The sequence below is a fragment of the Silurus meridionalis genome, chromosome 8, assembly GCF_014805685.1.
Source record: "Silurus meridionalis isolate SWU-2019-XX chromosome 8, ASM1480568v1, whole genome shotgun sequence".
Lineage (NCBI taxonomy): Eukaryota > Metazoa > Chordata > Actinopteri > Siluriformes > Siluridae > Silurus > Silurus meridionalis.
The window spans coordinates 15,768,177-15,786,965 of record NC_060891.1 but is presented as its reverse complement, the minus strand read 5'-3'; the positions used below and the strand labels follow the sequence as shown (position 1 = coordinate 15,786,965).

The 18,789-nt window shown below is 40.1% G+C and overlaps 1 protein-coding gene across 2 annotated transcripts in view; it reads right to left on the bottom strand.

Moving 5' to 3' along the window:
* The window catches only part of akap6 (A kinase (PRKA) anchor protein 6), a 107,071-nt gene that overhangs the window by 46,880 nt on the left and 41,402 nt on the right, over positions 1-18,789 (bottom strand). The window lies entirely within an intron of this gene.

The window sequence follows — 18,789 nt, the reverse complement described above, 5'->3', positions numbered from 1 at the left end:
AAAGTGACCCAAAACCTAACTAAACAATTTGATATTTTTTTCTTTTAGTTTGTTACCCACCTGTATTTACAGTAAATGCTTTACTGGTTCAAAATCTTCTTCAAAATCCCATTATTATATAACATACATTAATAATGCATTCCCCACTGCACACAAAGCACCAAATATTAGAAGTAATGAGTTCTATGAAGAATAAGTGCTGGGTTGTAGTCACTATAGTCACAAGCAATTCTGACTTTGCAAACCAGTGTAAGAAAAGGAAAAAAAAACTAAAGTTTCTGCTGTGCATCTGTACTCAAGAAAATTGGCTACATTGGGCGAATGGAGATCAGTTAAAGCCCAAAGTATGCGGAGATGAATCTGCGGGCTAGCCAATAAAATTTCCAACAGCCTGCTTTGATTTTTTACTCATTTCTTGAAACTGTATGAAGCGCAGTGGTTTGCATTCCTTCCAGGAGGCACACCGCCTGCTCCGCAGATGCCTCTATAAAGGTCAAACAATTCCACGAATGCAAACTGCTCCTCAATCAAAGCTACCCTAGATAATAAACAAGCGAATCAACAGAAAGATGTGTTGCCTTTTCATTCCATTTATTGGGCCGGTATCAAACGCTCGGCTCTGGCGCTTTTCTCATTTGGGAGGAATGAAATGAACCTAACTAGGAGCTCCAAGAAAATTAGCGGCGCAAGTGCGGCGCGTTTTTCGCGTCTCCCCCCTCGGAGGAATTTGCTTTCATTTGCCTTCATTTCGGATTCACTCAGCTCGCTCGCTGATGCCATGTCAGGATCCTAATTACCCAATCCCGCTGGAGCTGCTTACACACACAATAATGACTAATGCCCGCCACAGACAAAAGCAATTTCTCCGAGCCACCTTCACTGTGAAGACAGTCCTGCCCAGTGTGGAGCTCTGACTCCAGGTGGCCTGTGTGATTTTGATTCTTCTCCCCCTCGTCTCTGAAGAGTTCAGAAATCAGAAAGAATCCCTCTTACACTGATCAGGCATGACTAGCTTTCACTTCAGCTTTACAATCTGACTAGGAGACGTATAAGAAATCTATAAAAGTCTATGGCAGGGCTGGTGGAAAAATACAGTTCCTTTGGGTGAACATGAGAAATATCAATACTGCAATATACAGCTACATGTATTAGAGCTCCTGCATTTATAGGAGAAATTGGTCTATTGATGAGAGTATTGGACTTCCAACTGTGTATGATAACCCTTTATGTCCAGTGCTATGCAAGAAGTATTTTCTATGTATTCACTCTATTATATTATACTTTACATACACTTTGAAAAATGCATGTTGCATGAGCAAAACACAATCATTAAATGAAGTAAGAAATAAATCATGAAGGGCATTAATATTACTTTAATTTGCCCTAAAGCTCAAGATATTTTACTTGCAACGATAGCATTTTTTTCAGTGTAGAAAGCCAAGACACTTGAAACTTCATCTATAAATATTTAATGAACAGCTCAGTAAAGGAAGCTTCACCATTAGCCTTTTTCTGAATATGTTTATTTTTTTTTGTCTATGTAGCTCTTCCACCATTCAAATCCCTGTGAATGAGTTAGTATAGAAAAGATAAGGTGTTAGCATGAGCACATTAATATAAACCTGCGTTTGGGACTAAACCCAGCAATGCTCTTAATGCTGCTGTTATTAATCGACGTTCAAAAATTGAACACTGTTGCAGTATACATAATGATGTGACGTCTTTAAAAACACAGGGCTTTACCGACATGCAGTGTGGAAAATACACTCAACCGGAGCAGCTTACAGACCTTGCACATTCTGTATTCCTGTTTCAAACAGAATTACTGAAAACTCAGCATCTCTTGTGCTGTCAAAAACAGCTCTGCATTAAAAGAACGGGTAATACACAAGGGTCAATATAAATTTAGATCATTTGTAACTCCTGTCTCAAGAACACCCAAGTTATGCAAATCTGATGCGAATTTGCTGAATCAAGTCGTTTTAGGCTTTTTGTTTACATGCCAGTGCCAATTTCATAGCCCCTTGAAACTTCCGTAGCTCTACATCCCTTGGGACTGGAGCGAGCGATCTGCCTGTCAATCACACGCTGGAAGAGTGCTACAGTGATCATCACTTCCTTTGCCCCCCCCCCTCCGACTTCACACATGGATATAATTACAATGAGCTTTCGGATATCAGGCCGCAAGGAAATTAAATTTATGGTAAATATTAATAATTTATAAACCACTCTCCACACTCACTCTAAACAGTTCGGGCTTCCAGTGGTTGTGCTTCAAAAAAACAAAAAAGAAAGAAAGAAGAAAAAAAGTCAATAAGAGCGCACAGCCTTAAAAATTAGCAGGAGGGAATATCAGATGTTCTAAGAGCCGTTGAAGTCAAAAGCATGCCGAGAAAGGTTCCTTTAAGTTAGTACCGAGATTGATCCGTATGGGCCTCTGACATGAATAATAAACTCGTAATCTGCCTCACAAACACTGTTAGGACCTGGGGGCAGATCCTGCTACGTCTTCCATTTACAGTCACGCCACCGTAATGCCTTCTGCAACCATGAGGAAATGAAAGTCAAATAGGAATTAGGAGTTGCAACAAAAGACCTGCTCGAGAATGTAGATACAGTTGAAGCCTGGTAGAAATAGAGCTTTTACTAATGGACCACTACAAACTTCTAAAAAAAAATCTTGCAAATAGGGCATGGTATCAAATTAGTCCCAACAAAACAGTGGATGTATAATTTTGCTTTTTGACATGAAAAAAGACTGCCAGATAGAAAAAAAAGAAGGAACAGGATTTAGGAAGGTGGCTGTAATGTAAACAGTGTTAACGAAAACAGCAAGGGAGCTATATAAATTAACAAGGAAAACTATGTGACTCGGGTGAGCAGTAGCAACAACGAGAATGGTAGCACAGGGTTTTAGCTACCTTTTAAACTAGATGCTTTAGCGATATGACCAAACACACGGTTTGTTTATTTCTTTATCGTCTTCTCGGAATGCAAGGAGCATCGTACAAAGATTGAAAACTGTAGGAAGTCTCCTCGACAGCCCCCACCCTCCCTCTTTCTTCCTTCGTCTGGTGTTCCAACCAGCCAGAACATACATCGGCCTGTTTGAAATGTCTCCCATCAGACACGTCCTGATGTTCCCAGGCAGTATCGGAGCGCGGCGCAGTGCAGGCATGCTCAGAAAATAAATTCAGTCGGGAGTTGTGTGAGCTCGTGCCAGCAGTCATAAACGGGCAAGAGTTCTATCAAAGCAGCTCATAAACTTGCACGTACAATAGCAATGGCTTCAGCTACGCAGAATTCCGAGAGGGCTTCCATTTTGAGTTTTGTCGAGGAGGGTGTTTGGGGTGTTGGTGGGGTGTGTGTGTGTGTGTGTGTTAAATGAATAAAATGAAAACCCTGCTCAGTTGGGGAGGGGATATCATTCATTTCAGCACATACAGGTTCATGAGGAAAGAAAGGGAACAATGTGGGTTTATTTCCTGCCTCACCTACATGCAGTAGAATATTTGTGCAAAGAGGAGGGACTTTGGAATTCATTTGGAAACTACTACTTTCCAATCACCAGCTGTAAAAAAGCTGGGTTTAATACGTAATGCTGTCTCCTGGTATGAATCACATGACTTTACAGCCCAAAATAATGGGAGTTATTACAGCATTGTAAGACAGGAGTTCCTCTCATTCCTTCATGCTTATCAGGCCTCCACAGCTAAACAGGCTCTGATATAACCACATTCATGGCCTGTTGTTGGCTGCTTCATCAAATTTGATGATGTGAGCAGTTAAAACTGAAGGCCATATATCTGCAGCTATCTATATAGCCAGTAGAAAAACCAACCATCAGACCAGGGCAAAAAAACTGTTTAAGCCATATACTGTATACAGTATATATACATATACAAATATATATATATATATATATATATATATATATATATATATATATATATATATATATATATATATATATATACATACATATACACACACACACACACATACAGTATCCTCACAAAAGTGAGTACACCCCTCACATTTCAGCAACTATTTTAGTATATCTTCTCAAGGGACAATACTATAGAAATGAAATTTAGATATATTTAGAGTAGTCACTGTGAAGCTTGTATAGAAATTCAAAACTGTCCTCTAAAATTACAGCCATTATTGTCAAAATAGCTGGCAACAAAAGTTAGTACACCCTAAGTTTACATCGTGTAACCATGTAAAGCCACATGTCCTATTCATCATGTTCATGACAGGACCATACAAATTTGTATTAGAACAGATACAATGTGGTACTTTTGAGAACAGTTTTCTCATACTGACCACTGGTTGCTTAACATTTGCACCTCATGGCAAAGATCTCTGAGGATTTGAGAATTAGAATGGTTGCTCACCTCAAAGATGGCAAAGGCTATAAGAAGATCAGTAACAGCCTGAAACTGAGTTACAGTACAGTGGCCAGTGTCATGCAAAGGTTTTCCAAGACAGGTTTTATTCAGAACAGGCCTCGCAACAGTTGATCGAAAAAAGTTGAGTCCTTGTGCTGTGCGTCTGGTGCAGAAACTGGCTTAAAAAAACAGAAGCATGAGTGCCGCCAACATTGCTTTAGAGGTTGCAGAAGTGGAAGGTCTGCTTGTCAGTAGTCCTGTCTGGTCTGATGAGACCAAGACAAACTTGTTTGGCTCAGATGGTGTCCAGCATGTGTGGTGACGCCCTGGTGTGGAGTACCAAGAACATTGTGTACAGTCAAGCATGATAGTGGTAGCATCATGGTCTGGGGCTGTTGAGTTATTTTTAGAGGACAGTAAGTCTGTACAGCTATACAAGCTGCACATTGCACATTGACTACTCTAAAGTTTTATTTCTGTAGTATTGTCCCTTAAGAAGATATACTACAATGGTTGCTGAAATGTGAGGGGTGCATATAATATTATATAAGGGCTAGAGCTGCATGATTTGGGGAAAAATGTCATGTTGCGATTATTGTGGTCAATATTGTGATATCCACAAAAGTCCACTTGATTGTTTATCAAAGAAATTGTGTATTTGTAAAACTATAAAGGTTTTTGAAATGAATAATTTTTTACAAAATGAAATAACATTTACATTAATGTAAACATATTTTCTCCAAGGTACAGCTGAGTTAAATAAAACAATAAATAAAAACATTTTTCACAAAAATAAGATATTTGAAACATTTTGCCCAAACAAACAGGGGATCCCCTGCCACTGCCCTTGCCCATTTCAATTATTTACCTGTTTTTCTGCTGAATTTTAAGATACAGTATATGTTTACAAACTTGAATTCAGGCAATTTTGCAACCATTATTATTAAATGTGTTTAACCATTATGATGGGAGGGCAGAGCCATAGGTGGTGACCATACAAATCTTGTCTCTAGCGGATAGCACAAAAGACCAGAAAATGAATTTTGGATTTCATGAGAGCTACACATTCCAAAAAAGTTGGGACAGGTAGCAATAAGAGGCCGGAAAAGTTAAACGTACATTAAAGGAACAGCTGGGGGACTAATTTGCAACTTATTAGGTCAATTTGCAACATGATTAGGTATAAAAAGAGCCTCTCAGAGTGGCAGTGTCTCTCAGAAGTCAAGATGGGCAAAGGATCAACCAATTCCCCAAATGCTTCGGGGAAAAATAGTGGATCATTATCAGAAAGGATTTTCTTCCAGACAACATTGTCGGTGAACACAAGCCACCGTGCCATTCGCCGTTGCCGGGTAAAACTCTATAGGTCAAAAAAGAAGCCATATCTAAACATGATCCAGAAGCGCAGCCATTTTCTCTGGGCCAAGGCTCATTTAAAATGGACTTTGGCAAAGTGGAAAACTGTTCTGTGGTCAGACAAATAAAACATAGAAGTTCTTTTTGGAAAACTAGGACACCATGTCATCCGGACTAAAGAGGATAAGGACAACCCAAGTTGTTATCAGCGCTCAGTTCAGAAGCCTGCATCTCTGATGGTATGGGGTTGCATGAGTGAGTGTGGTATGGGCAGCTTACACATCTGGAAAAGCACCATCAATGCTGAAAGGTATATCCAAGTTCTAAAACAACATATGCTCCCATCCAGACATCGTCTCTTTCAGGGAAGACCTTGCATTTTCCAACATGACAATGCCAGACCACATATTGCATCAATTACGACATCATGGCTGCGTAGAAGAAGGATCTGGGTACTCTAAATAGCCAGCCTGCAGTCCAGATCTTTCACCCATAGAAAACATTTGGCGCATCATAAAGAGGAAGATGCGACAAAGAAGACCTAAGACAGTTAAGCAACTAGAAGCCTGTATTAGACAAGAATGGGACAACATTCCTATTCCTAAACTTGAGCAACTTGTCTCCTCAGTCCCCAGACGTTTGCAGACTGTTATAAAAAGAAGAGGGGATGCCACACAGTGGTAAACATGGCCTTGTCCCAACTTTTTTTAGATGTGTTGATGCCACGAAATTTAAAATCAACTTATTTTTCCCTTGAATTATACATTTTCTCAGTTTAAACATTTGATATGTCATCTATGTTGTATTCTGAATAAAATATTGGAATTGGAAAACTCCACATCATTGCATTACTTTTTTTTTCACAATTTGTACAGTGTCCCAACTTTTTTGGAATCAGGATTGTACATGTACTCACTATAAATGTGATACAGAGTGCTGTATTTCAACGAATTTACACAAAATTCATCTTGCTACATTCTTGCAAATGTTTTCTGTGTGTTTAAAGTGTGTGGGATTATTTACGGCTTAAACAATTTAAAAAAAAAGAATTTTTGTGGTGGCGTCCGTTTATCGCAGTATTTCATTTATCACGGGTGGTTTTGGAACGTAACCACCACGATAAACGGGGGATTACTGTGTGTAAATTATATTATATATATATAAACCATATTAATCATATTTCATATTTTTACTATCTATCTATATCGATAGATCGATAGATCGATAGAAATCTTGCACATCTGAAATATTGTATTCTCAGTTATATTTATGACATGATAAACAACTGTCTTACTATAAAATAAAATTTCATTCTTCAGAACACTGTATAGAGTTCGGGTTATTTGTCATGTGCACAGCCACATTAACAATTCCTTTGACCTTGACATTAAAGCATGTTACGAAGTCTCAGCCCCAGTGGAGCAACAGATCAGTGATCTATCGGCCTCGCTCTCCCGCCCCTTTAAGAAATATCGGAGGCAGTTGGAAAGCTTTAGCTTCTGCAACATTTATCAGGGCGTGAAATTAGCAATTGCTAGGGAGTAAATTGCTGCCTCTTATTTAATGTTGTTGCTGAAAGGTGACATTTAATCGCTGATCTCCCGTTTCCAAGAAGTCTAAACACCTGGAGACCCATGAGGAGGAAGAGACAAGAAGGCCTCAGACCATGCTCACATTATAGATTAGTTGGGAGAGGCAAGGGTTAGATCGATTGTGTGATCATCAACATTTTCAATCTAATACAGACTTGCTCTACTTAAATATGTGTTGGCTTGCTGAGCCAGGTCATGCATGCCAAGCAATCAGACAGGCCGTGTAGCAAGAATGTCAAATTATGACTCGTACTCGGATATATAAGGAAATGTTTCTTACCTGAATATTTCAAACATCTCTTTCCAAATCTCCTAAAGCACCCATTATTTCTTTTTCTCTACCCCTGTTTGACTAAAGAGCTAAAAACAAAGGCGCTGCAGGAAACTAATTCAGAGACATTCGCTTCAAAAAAACAAAAATCTTCCGACTTCAATTCGCCTCTGCCTTTTCAGCAAAGCTTGACGGACCGCGCCGAATGGCATAGATGAAGATATTTTGAACGCCGAGCCAAACGCTTCAGGCAGGTGCTACATGAGAATCCATTAATACAGGTAATTAACATTAGCCACAATTTTAATTAACATGCAAACTAATTAAGAAATAATTAAAGAACATAAAAATCTGATCTTAATTCTAAACCGGAGGAAGCATGCTAGCTTAACACGCCTGCTTCAAGTTTTAAGGAGAAAGGAAAAAGCTGACTTGTTTAGGTGGGGGCACGACTTGAAAGCAGGTTGTATTTCAAAGTGGATGGGCGGTGGTGGTGGTGGTGGTGGGGGTGGGGTGGGGGCAAAGATTAAACAGGCTCACATAGATAGGGCTATGTCAGGCTCTTCCAGCTACAGTGTTGGCCAGATTGCTATTCAAAACACCGGGTCAGTATATTAGCAACACACACACACACACACACACACACACACACACCAGCAATTACAGCCTGTGTGTTACTGAGATAGAGCACAAAGAGAAAGAACAGAGAGTAAGAGAAAAGAGAGAGAGATATATATTTCTGCATGTGTATAATAATTACACAGATCTCAATATTCTACTAAATTCACTTTAATGCACATTAAATACTCTGAAACTGTCAACTTCACTACCTTTTCCTGTTAAATGTTCCCACTGACGAGAAGTCTAATACCCCAACAAAAAAAAAAGGATATTCACGAAGGACATTCATTTGAGCGAATATCTCCAGGATGTCCACAAAAAGCAGAGACACAGGGAAGAATGTCTTGCATGAAATAAGTGCTTTTAAATGCTCCTCGTAGCAATCACGGTACAAAATTGATTTTAGTAATAAGAGAGAGAAAGCCATTGTGGAGATCGATGCGTCGAGTAAGAACGCAGTGTACAGAGCCAAGCTTACTATTTCATTAACAGTAGGACAAAAACTCCAGAACCATTCTCAATGACAAATGCCCAGGACTATTATATGCACATTTCAGGTAAGTGCTTTGGGCCAAGTTAAATTCGATTTTTCGGCCCCATTGTATCTCTATTTATTATTTGTTGTATTTGTTCCAGATGGGGGGAGCTGGTGCTGCAGACAGAGTTCCTTCAGCTCCGGAGAGCCGAGTCTCGAATAAACTCGCTAAGAAAAATATTACTCCAACTACCACGCTCCAACAGCTTCTATTCCAGGCACACACATACTCACACAGTCCTAAACAACACTTTATTTCACTCTAGAAAAATCAAACATCTTCGAGGTTTTACATAAAAACAGTTATTGTAGTCGTATTATGAACTTTATCCCAAATACGCAAGAAACATGCACATGCACACGCACACACACACACACCACACACACGCAGATCTGTGGTACAGCACCATCTGATGACCTTGGTCTTCATTAGCTGTGGTTATGAGCTGTAAATGGCCTGTCGAAAAATGCTGTGTGTGTGTGTGTGTGTGTGTGTGTGTGTGTGTGTGTGTGTGAGAGAGCGAGAGTGTGTGTGTGTGTGTGTGTGTGTGTGTGTGTGTGTGTGTGTTGCTAAGGCAGGCAGCAGAAGGCAGAAGGCAGCCTGGGCAGGAGGAGGGGTTAACATGCTGAGGGGAATCTTAAAGCTGAGCTCTGACAGCACCTAAATGGCTCTGACACCTTAGCGCTGCTCTCAGTCATAGCAGTAAGCCACCTTCAAAGTTGCTGTCAGGTAAATGACCTTGTATTCCATTAACTGATAATTAAATGGATTTATTCCACTAACGGTTTTAATTAAATTGCTGGAAATATTGATTACCTCTATCATCTCTCTCCCCCCACCAGGAAAAAAATAAAAGGTTTTTAGAATTGTTTATTTAGAGAAGGGATGTGAATTAAATAAGATTGAATCTCTAAGAGAACTAAATAGCATGTCTTACATTCACTGGGCAAACAGAAAAAAAAAAGACAGGAAGGCGGGGTACATATTTTGATGTTTGATTAATTAATCATATTGAAACCTTTTTTTCCCCCGTGCTAAGCATAACCTTTAAACCTAATTAAATCCTCCACTTTAATCAGACGGACAGTGCCTCTATCAAACACGATGTGATGTCAGTCCTGGAAAATGTGCTCTGTGCAAGTGTGTAGAGAGGAGATGCTGAACATGGGGTTAGGGGAAACGAGCTCACGGTGGCCGCTGAGGTGGAACTGTGCTATTGCCGTAATGCATATTGGTTCCTGCGCTGAAGCTTGTGTCATCAGAGCTCAGAGAGAGAGAGAAAGATAGAGAGTGCCTCAGTAAGACCCCCTACATCCACTGATGGACAAATTAATTACGCATGAAATCAAATATGATTTGTAAAGAAAGCGTTTATACAAGAAACACCAAAAAACAGCAAGTCACCGGAACCCAGAGCTAGGCCCGGGAAAACTAACGGAGCACGGACATACTGAAAGCAGAAGGAATAGCTTGCTGGGGTTTTTTTTTATAAGGTTTGAAGCACCTTATCTTCTGAAGCACCTATGCAAGTGGGTGTATAGAAAAAAAACATAGCTTGAAACACCACATCAAACGAGTTGTTTTTTAATTGTAAGCTAAAGCTGATCCGTCCCTGCTTGAGGATTCACAAGAAAAGCAAGAAAACTAGATCGGTCATACTCATTCGCTCCCCTCATGGGTGGTATGAAAACGTTATTGTGTTGTGGGGAAAATTAGCAATAATCATAGGCCATTTGTTGTAATTCTGACCAATTAAATGCAATTCAAAGTCAGCTATGGCAGGCACAGAAAGAGCGCTGCCTATTGTTGAAAGCGGAATGTTTTTGATAAACTGCATGTTAAGATTCTAGACTATTGTCGGCACCGCATAAACAGACGTAGCATGTTGACAACAATAGTATAGATGCAACGATAAAAGAAGAATGGACGAGAGCATCAAAAGGGAGCGAGAGAAAGAATATCAAACGTACCATGCTAAAGAGCGCAGGAACAAATCAGAGCAGACATCCTATACACACTAAGTTATATTTCTGGCATAAAAGTCAGAAAAGATGAAATAGGAGGGACAGGAAAGACCAGAGAGAGGATGTCTTTGATGATGGAAAATTCAATGAATACTTTGTGTGCAAGGTAGGTTAGTTGTCTATGTGTGTTTGTGTGTGTGTGTGTGTGTGTTCTGTGTTTCATTACAAACCAAACTGTTATGAGACTCCCAGCAGCCAGGCCTTCACCCTGTGCACGCAGTACATCCTGGTGCAATCTGATAAGTAGTTCTCTCATAAATGTTTTTTAATTTTATATGAGAAAGATTTAAACTCATTACTTCATACGAGCAGATCAGCATCCACACGTACGCACTACATATATCCTGCCTTGTAACCATACATTAAACCTGTGGATAAAATGTTGATAATATCTAAGTAAAGCACTAAACTGTTGAGAGCACATACAATCCATGCACAGGAAAAAATAAATAAAAATCCAGCATGAGCACATCACAAAGCATGGACACACACCGGCACAGGCTCACCTATGGGACATTGTCTACACTCGAGCTGAACAGGAAGCTGCATTGCACAAAGCACACTTACTTCATGTTCAAGGCCACAACCGGACTCGGTTACAAAATATCACAGCTGGAGCATAAAACACGAGTAATACGGCAGGCAAGGTGAGCCGTGTTTTACAAAAAAGCACAACATTTATAACTGCCACGCTGCCGTAATGGATTTCATCAGTTTGAAAAAGAAAAAAAAAAAGCAAGAAGCATCACCAGGGTGGCATGTAATAGGGAAAAGATACCTGTGCATTCACAATGAGTAAAAACATGCAAGGTATCATCGCCAGAGCCGGCGCGGTTTATTGGAAAGTGATAAAAGGTGATATATTTTGATAGCAACATTATAAATTGCTGTTCATTTGTCATTATTACTCAGTGCCGTTTTTTTCCCGTCATTTTGCGCCTTTATTTACAGAGGTGCCGGTAAAATTAGAAATATCACGCGCAGTAAGATATCCAAACGGCTTAGGGTTGCATGTTAAACTCGGCAGGCTGCGTTATTAGTTTTGCTCAATCTACAAAATCTGTGACAGACATCATTGTTCTCAGTGTAGCTATCAGCTAAGTCAATTCTCAGCTATCTGACAGTAAACAGTTTGCAGAACCAGACCTAACAAAACGTGCGCCGTTCCCCCTCAACACACACAATTCTCAATCATGTCGGCTATCCATCCGTCCTCCTCATAAACTGTTCCCATTCAAGGACATGCGACGAATGCAGCACGCCTCAAGATAAGGCGGGTCGTTTCAGCCGCTGCGTGACACTATTTAAAAGATGCATCAACCACTCCTTTGCTTCAGCTGCGCCAGCCTGCCTTTATACTTGCATCATTCCAAACAGGCCAGAGCAACAGATTCTGCTATGAGCACCAGGAGTGATTCTACCTAGTATATTTTTTTTAACTGCTTGCAGCATCTGTCCCTGTTGGCCATCAAATATGAAGAGAAATAGTTACGTTTATCAAAGAACTCACCTGCACAGGGTAAAAAAACGTGGGGTTTTTTTTAGTCGTACACTGCACCTGTGAGATGCACATGCAACCGCAGAAGAGAAGTGTGTCACTTCTATATCTGAGTGCTTCAGAATGTATTTCATGAGAGGGTTTTTTATTTTTCTCCCCCTTCGGCCTCTTTTCCATCCTCCTGTTTTGCTTTTCATGCATAGCAGCTAGCACATGCAGCTTCAGCGCTTTGGCCAGATTTCAGGAGGAAGAGATCCAGAGGGCAGACATTATAATTTTATATCACTTCAAGACAGGAGAGAAAGAGAACGAGAAAAAGAGACAGAGCGAGAAGAAGGGGGGCAAAAGGCTCCTCTGGCAGTCGGAGAGATCTCAGAGGAGGTGTGATAGGATGCGTTTCTGCGCCTCTCACCTGAAAGGCAATCTTAAATCAGCAGCCGTGATACGGTAATTCCACCGCTCATATTTCATAACATGGATGACACTTTTATGTTTAGCAGATTGGCCATAAGCATTAGAGATACAGGCAAAGAAACAGGCTGAATATGAAGAACAAAGAACCAGTGACAACACGGCGAGCAAAAGCTTCGGCCTAGGAGAACCTTGGAAAAAACTTTTAGCGGGGGCTATGACTAAAGTGCGAATACCGAATGGCTGCATTTTTAGCCAAAACATACCCCCCCACCTCCACCCCCCAACAGGCGGATGGTGGCCTGAGTAGCAAAATGAGTTTATTCACAACTGCATCGTGCTCAATTGCTAATCCACTGTGCACTCTGGTCCACTGACTACAGTGTATCTCTAACACCTCCGGTATTAATAATATACCCACCAATTCCTTTCAGATGGCTCTCTTTCCTGCTGAAGGCTTGTTAAATATTCATTGACAATTATTCTACGCTGACTGAAGGCTAAGTGCTTAGAGAGAAAAAGAGAAAGAGAGAGAGAAAGGGAGAGAGAGAGAGAAAGCCATGCAGATATTGATGTTCGCTTCTTGCAGTCATAGCCTGCAGATCCCAATCACACGCTCACTAGACGACCCAATAACCAACGACAGCATTTTAGAGTGCTGCTGCTATTAGCAAATGAACAAACATTTCAATGACCCATGTCACCAACTAAGTCAAAACATGAAGGATTTAAGACAAAAATGAATGAATCTGCTTCCATTAGTATGAACACAGATATGGACTTGGACTTACGCTGTAAATCGAACCACTTCTCAATGCGTGGTAGTAATCAAGAGTAACTCGAATTCTATACAGATGAACAATTTAACACTAGCTTTTAAACATTTTTTTAGGACAGATGACACCTAGAACTGAGCCTAAAATAAACTGAAAAAGCATGACACTATTAACACATACACACAGATTTATAGACATTTTCACGCACCCAATTTTACGCACCTATTCACACTTGGGGTGATTCAGTCTCACCAATCAACTGACTAAATTGACTGACTACCTTATTAGCTTGATCATGTAATACTCCATTCAGCCAATCACATGGCAGCATTGGTTGCGCTGGCAAGAAAGCTAAGGTAACCCAAACACTCTTTACAACCCCAAACAGAAAAGTATCTCAAAATGCACACACTGAATGGTGGGACAAATGGAAAGATTAGATCACTGCGATAATGAGTTTACAGTGGCTGGTGAGAGGTGGATGATATGTTTGCACCCAACATTTATACAGTGCATCCAGAAAGTATTCACAGTGCTTCACTTTTTTTTTTCACATTTTGTTATGTTACAGCCTTATTCCAAAATTTCTTAAAATTAATTATTTTCCTCAAAATTCTACAAACAATACCCCATAATGACAACGTGAAAGAAGCTTGTTTGAAATCTTAGCAAATTTATTACAAATAAAAAAACGGAAATAATCGTTTTGTCATGACACTTAAAACTGAGCTCAGGTACATCCTGTTTCCACTGATCATCCTTCAAATGTTTCTACAACTTCATTGTAGTCCGCCTGTGGTAAATTTATTTGGAAAGGCACACACGGTCCCACAGTTAACAGTGCATGTCAGAGCACAAACCAAGGAATTGTCTGTAGACCTCCGAGACAGGAATGTAACAAGGCACAGATCTGGGGAAGGGTACAGAAAAATGTCTGAATCATTGAAGGTCCTAATGAGCACAGTGGCCTCCGTTATCCGTAAATAGAAAAAGTTTGGAACCACCAGGACTCTTTCTGGGTGAAGCCGACTGGCCAAACTGAGTGATCATGGGGGAGAAGGGCCTCAGTCAGGAAGGTTACCAAGAACCCAATGGTCACTCTGAAAGAGCTCCAGCATTTCTCTGTGAAGATAGGAGAACCTTTCTTGAATGAACAACCATCTCTGCATGTATGTTAGGGTGCACAGACGGAAACCACTCCTCAGTAAGTCACATGACAGCCCATCTGGAGTTTGCCAAAAGAGAATTAAAATTCTCTGGTCTCATGAAACAATGATTAAACTCTTTGGCCTAAATGCCAAGCGTCATGTCTGGAAACCAGGCAATGCTTATCACTTGGCCAATACCATCCCTACAGTGAAGCATTGTGGTGGCAGCATCATGCTGTAACTGTACCTCCACTCTTGGTTCCACTAGATTTTTTAGTGTAGTTATGGAGATTTAAACTTCTTCATCCCCACAGGCATTAGTAGGTACTGATGTAGGATGAGGAGGCCTGAGGTGCAGCCAGAGTTTTAATTTATCCCAAATGTGATAGGGTTGAGAGCAGAGCTCTATAGCAGGCCATTCAAGATCTTCCACTCCAACTCATGTAAACCCTATTGTGCATAAAGGCACTGTCATGCTGGAACAGGTTTGGGTCTCCTAGTTCAAGTGAAGGGAAAATTTTACGCTTCCGCGTTTAATGACATCCTGTACAAGTGTGCACCTCTGACTTTGAGGTAAAAGTCTGGGCAAGAACCACATATTGCAGGAAAAGTCTTTTGGCCCAGTACTTTTATCCATATCATGTAGTATATTGATATTACTTATTAAGAAACAATTTATTTGATGTGATTGTAATGATTAAGTGTAAGCGCTGCCGCTGAAATAATAGCAAGCATAAAAGTGTGGAAACATTTGTCTGGCTTCTTAAAGATAGTCTAATTCCAGTGTTAGCTTAATTATACTGAGGTTTTTTTTCTACAGCAGTGAGAAAGTCAAGTACTCCCAATAGCACTACACCTCAGTATCACAGCAGGGTTATCAGATTAGTCTTTATCAAATTTGGACTGAAGTCATTAAACATTGCAGGCATTGCGTGTGGAAAAACTGATAACCACAAAGGAAATCAAAATCAAAATAGTTTCCTGTTGCACTGTGCCTTTTCAGAAAGGCACTCTAATTCTAATAATCGCTGCCTAAAGTGTGCATTGTTACTTTGTTTGCAAGCGAGTTAGATCATCTTTGATCTGAATGCCAAGTGCAGTAGGCAAAATAGGAATGAAATATAACATCTGGTTTGTATTCTTGACTTGTTCAAGTATCATATATAGCCAAAGGACAAATTATAATAAAATATTAAGCTTTTGGTAAAAGTAGAATTGTATGTATTCATGAAAACTGAAATGAAATTCGCTAAAATTAGAAGTAGGCAAAGAAATAGAAGAAGTATTCTTAGAGAACTGATGCAATATCTGATCCCAAAACAGTGAGACACGTTATGAAAAACGTAGTTTTTGCTCTGTTTTTATGTTCTGCCGCCCATTTTGCATTTACTAACAATATTAATTTCAAAACACAGCACTCATGCACCTAATGTGAATGGGGGGGGACTGTAACATAAGTTCAACCCTACCTGCATATTAATTCATATCGTTTGTGTGATTAAATATTTGAAACTGTCTGCAAAACTAGGCACTATTAACTTTTTCATAAAACATTCATTCCAATTGTCAAACTGCCATCGGCAAAAAACACTTAGAGAGGTATGTCAATATTAAATCACTTTATAAATTACAGCTGGAGTGCCTTTGCATGCTAATACATGCAAAGAGAACAGAAACAAATTACTACCTATTTGGATCGTTGATTGTATTTCATTTTTCACTTAGGCCCAATAAACATTTTTCAGAGCATGTAGAAGAATGTGATTTAGACAAAACCTATTAAACTCAAAGGATGCACAAATGTATAGATAGATAGATAGATCAGGTCCACAAACACTTGTATATATAGTATATACACAGTGTGTGTGTGTGTATATATGTATATAAGTACAGTTTTACACATATTTCAGTAGAGTTACTTTCTTGCACATAAATGCAAAATGTTAAGGACAACATTACAAACTCGAAGAAAATGCTAAGAATGTACAAAATTCCTGATTTAACCCCAACCCCCTTCCCCCACAACCAAATCATCCATATCCCAGCATAGCGAAATTATACCTCTATAACACCTGCACCTAAATATGCATCAAAGTCTAAAATGTTCAATTTGAATTCTTAAAGTTAGCACTAATGTTAGATTTAGAGCATCCCTGACCATGAAAGTGAAGAGTACCTATAAACTGGGGTGAGGTGCAGGCGACGTTCCTCTGCCAGAGTTTAAGTGCCACCTCGTGTAATTTCATTTTCACAAGCAATAACCCCGGGTCACTTTTAAAGCATGGTGACTTTGATATACCTAAGACTCCTTCCATATGCATGATAGGGCTGTGTGCTGTGACACGGCGGCTGTTAACATATGCCAGCGAGTAGCACGGAGATGGCTGAGGTGCCTGCAGCCCCTTTTTTCCTCCCACTGTTAGAGACACCGCCAGAGAGAGTGAGACAGAGTGAGAGAGAGAGAGAGAGAGAGAGAGAGAGAGAGAGAGAGAGAAAGGGGTGAAATGGCAGCCCTGGGGCAGACAAGCTGTCTCCAAGCAGACTCTGATAAGCGGCCTTCTTCCCTTTTACATATACACATCCATATGACAGTAGCGGAATATGCCACAGACACCTGGCAGGGATCAAGCTTGCAACGCTGATACGTAGAGCGCTTTAAGCAAAGCACGAGGTCTCCAATGAGCCGTGGAGGTCCCTAACACTCTGATAAACCAAGAGGGCAGGGTTGCATCAGGAAATGCCTGGCTGGAAATTATATATGTAAATATCACAGTAATGTTGGCGTTTCATGACGAGGTTGTTGACCTTGAGGCAATTTTGACAAGCTGGGTACAGGATTAGACTGCCCAGCATACAACAAAATAAATAAATAAATAGCACGTTTTAATCGGAAGACGGTTGAAAGTGGTGTCTATGCGGTATGCTCATGATTCTATTGCACCTCTCACATTTTCTTTAACTGCAGCTGCTATTTAGGGACACACTGACAAAATCAGGCAAATATATAACCACAGAAGGTATGGAGTGTAATTTTAAGTGGGGTGTGCAAACTACAGGGCTTGTGACAAGAGGTCCAGGTGGTTACTTATGGTGCCTCACATAAAAACAGCAAGACATTAACCCTAAGCTGGATGTGACTCTATGGCATATTCAGTCAATGTTAATAATCTGAGCAATTCCAACGTCACCAAAATACCTGCACACATGTAAATCATCTTACTATGAACATATATATCCTGACATTTCACTAAATCATAAAATGCTACTGCGATGCTTTACCATGGAAATAAGAAAGACTACCTAAAGATTTGGGCAGCTCTGTTTATCTTATGATCGTAATTTTTTTTGTACAATCTAAGAATATTGTTACTGAGACTCGATGCTCCGCGTTGCTGCTTATTGATCTCGTCTACATTTTTTTTTCTGCCTCTTTCTGGATCGAATTCAATGACTTTGTGTAACAATAAAGCCAAAGCAACAGACACTAATTTCTATCATTCTGTTGTACCACACTATTAATCACCACATACGCTGCTATTTCTTGTGTGCTTACTCCATTCTTTCTCTTCAACTCCTACTACCATTTGACCAACATCCAGCCCTTGCTGGGATTTTAAGGTCTCTTAGAGAATAATTCCATAACACCAAAATGTGGATCGGAGCATATGTTCAGAGCAATAATAACAAAGCATAATTGCTGTCAGGAGAGATTCGCCCTGCTTTGCACACACCTTAATGGCGTTCTGGGGAAAGGCTTCATGTCTGAGCAGCGCGTATATTACGTCTATGACAGCGCACATTGCTCATCGGTGTGCCGTTTTTTTAACCAAAGCAAATTAATAACCTCAAGCAACACCTGTTGTAGTGCAGAAATTAATGGTGAGGTGGGGGGAGGCGCGTTGTCAAAAAAGGCCGCCTTGAAAGCACTACCCGTATATTGTTTAGTCAGAGAAATGTGGACCCAAATGAGCACTAAGAATTCCCTATACCTCCATCAGCATGGCTCAATAGGCCATAAAATAGTTGAGACACGCAATTAAAACATTTTCTTTTGAGATTTCTCATCAAAATAAACGTGACCTCTGGGTGCATATACAAACCTGGAATATGCTACTAACACAGGACGAGGGTACGGCATGGAGACAGACCTAGCTGTAAACAC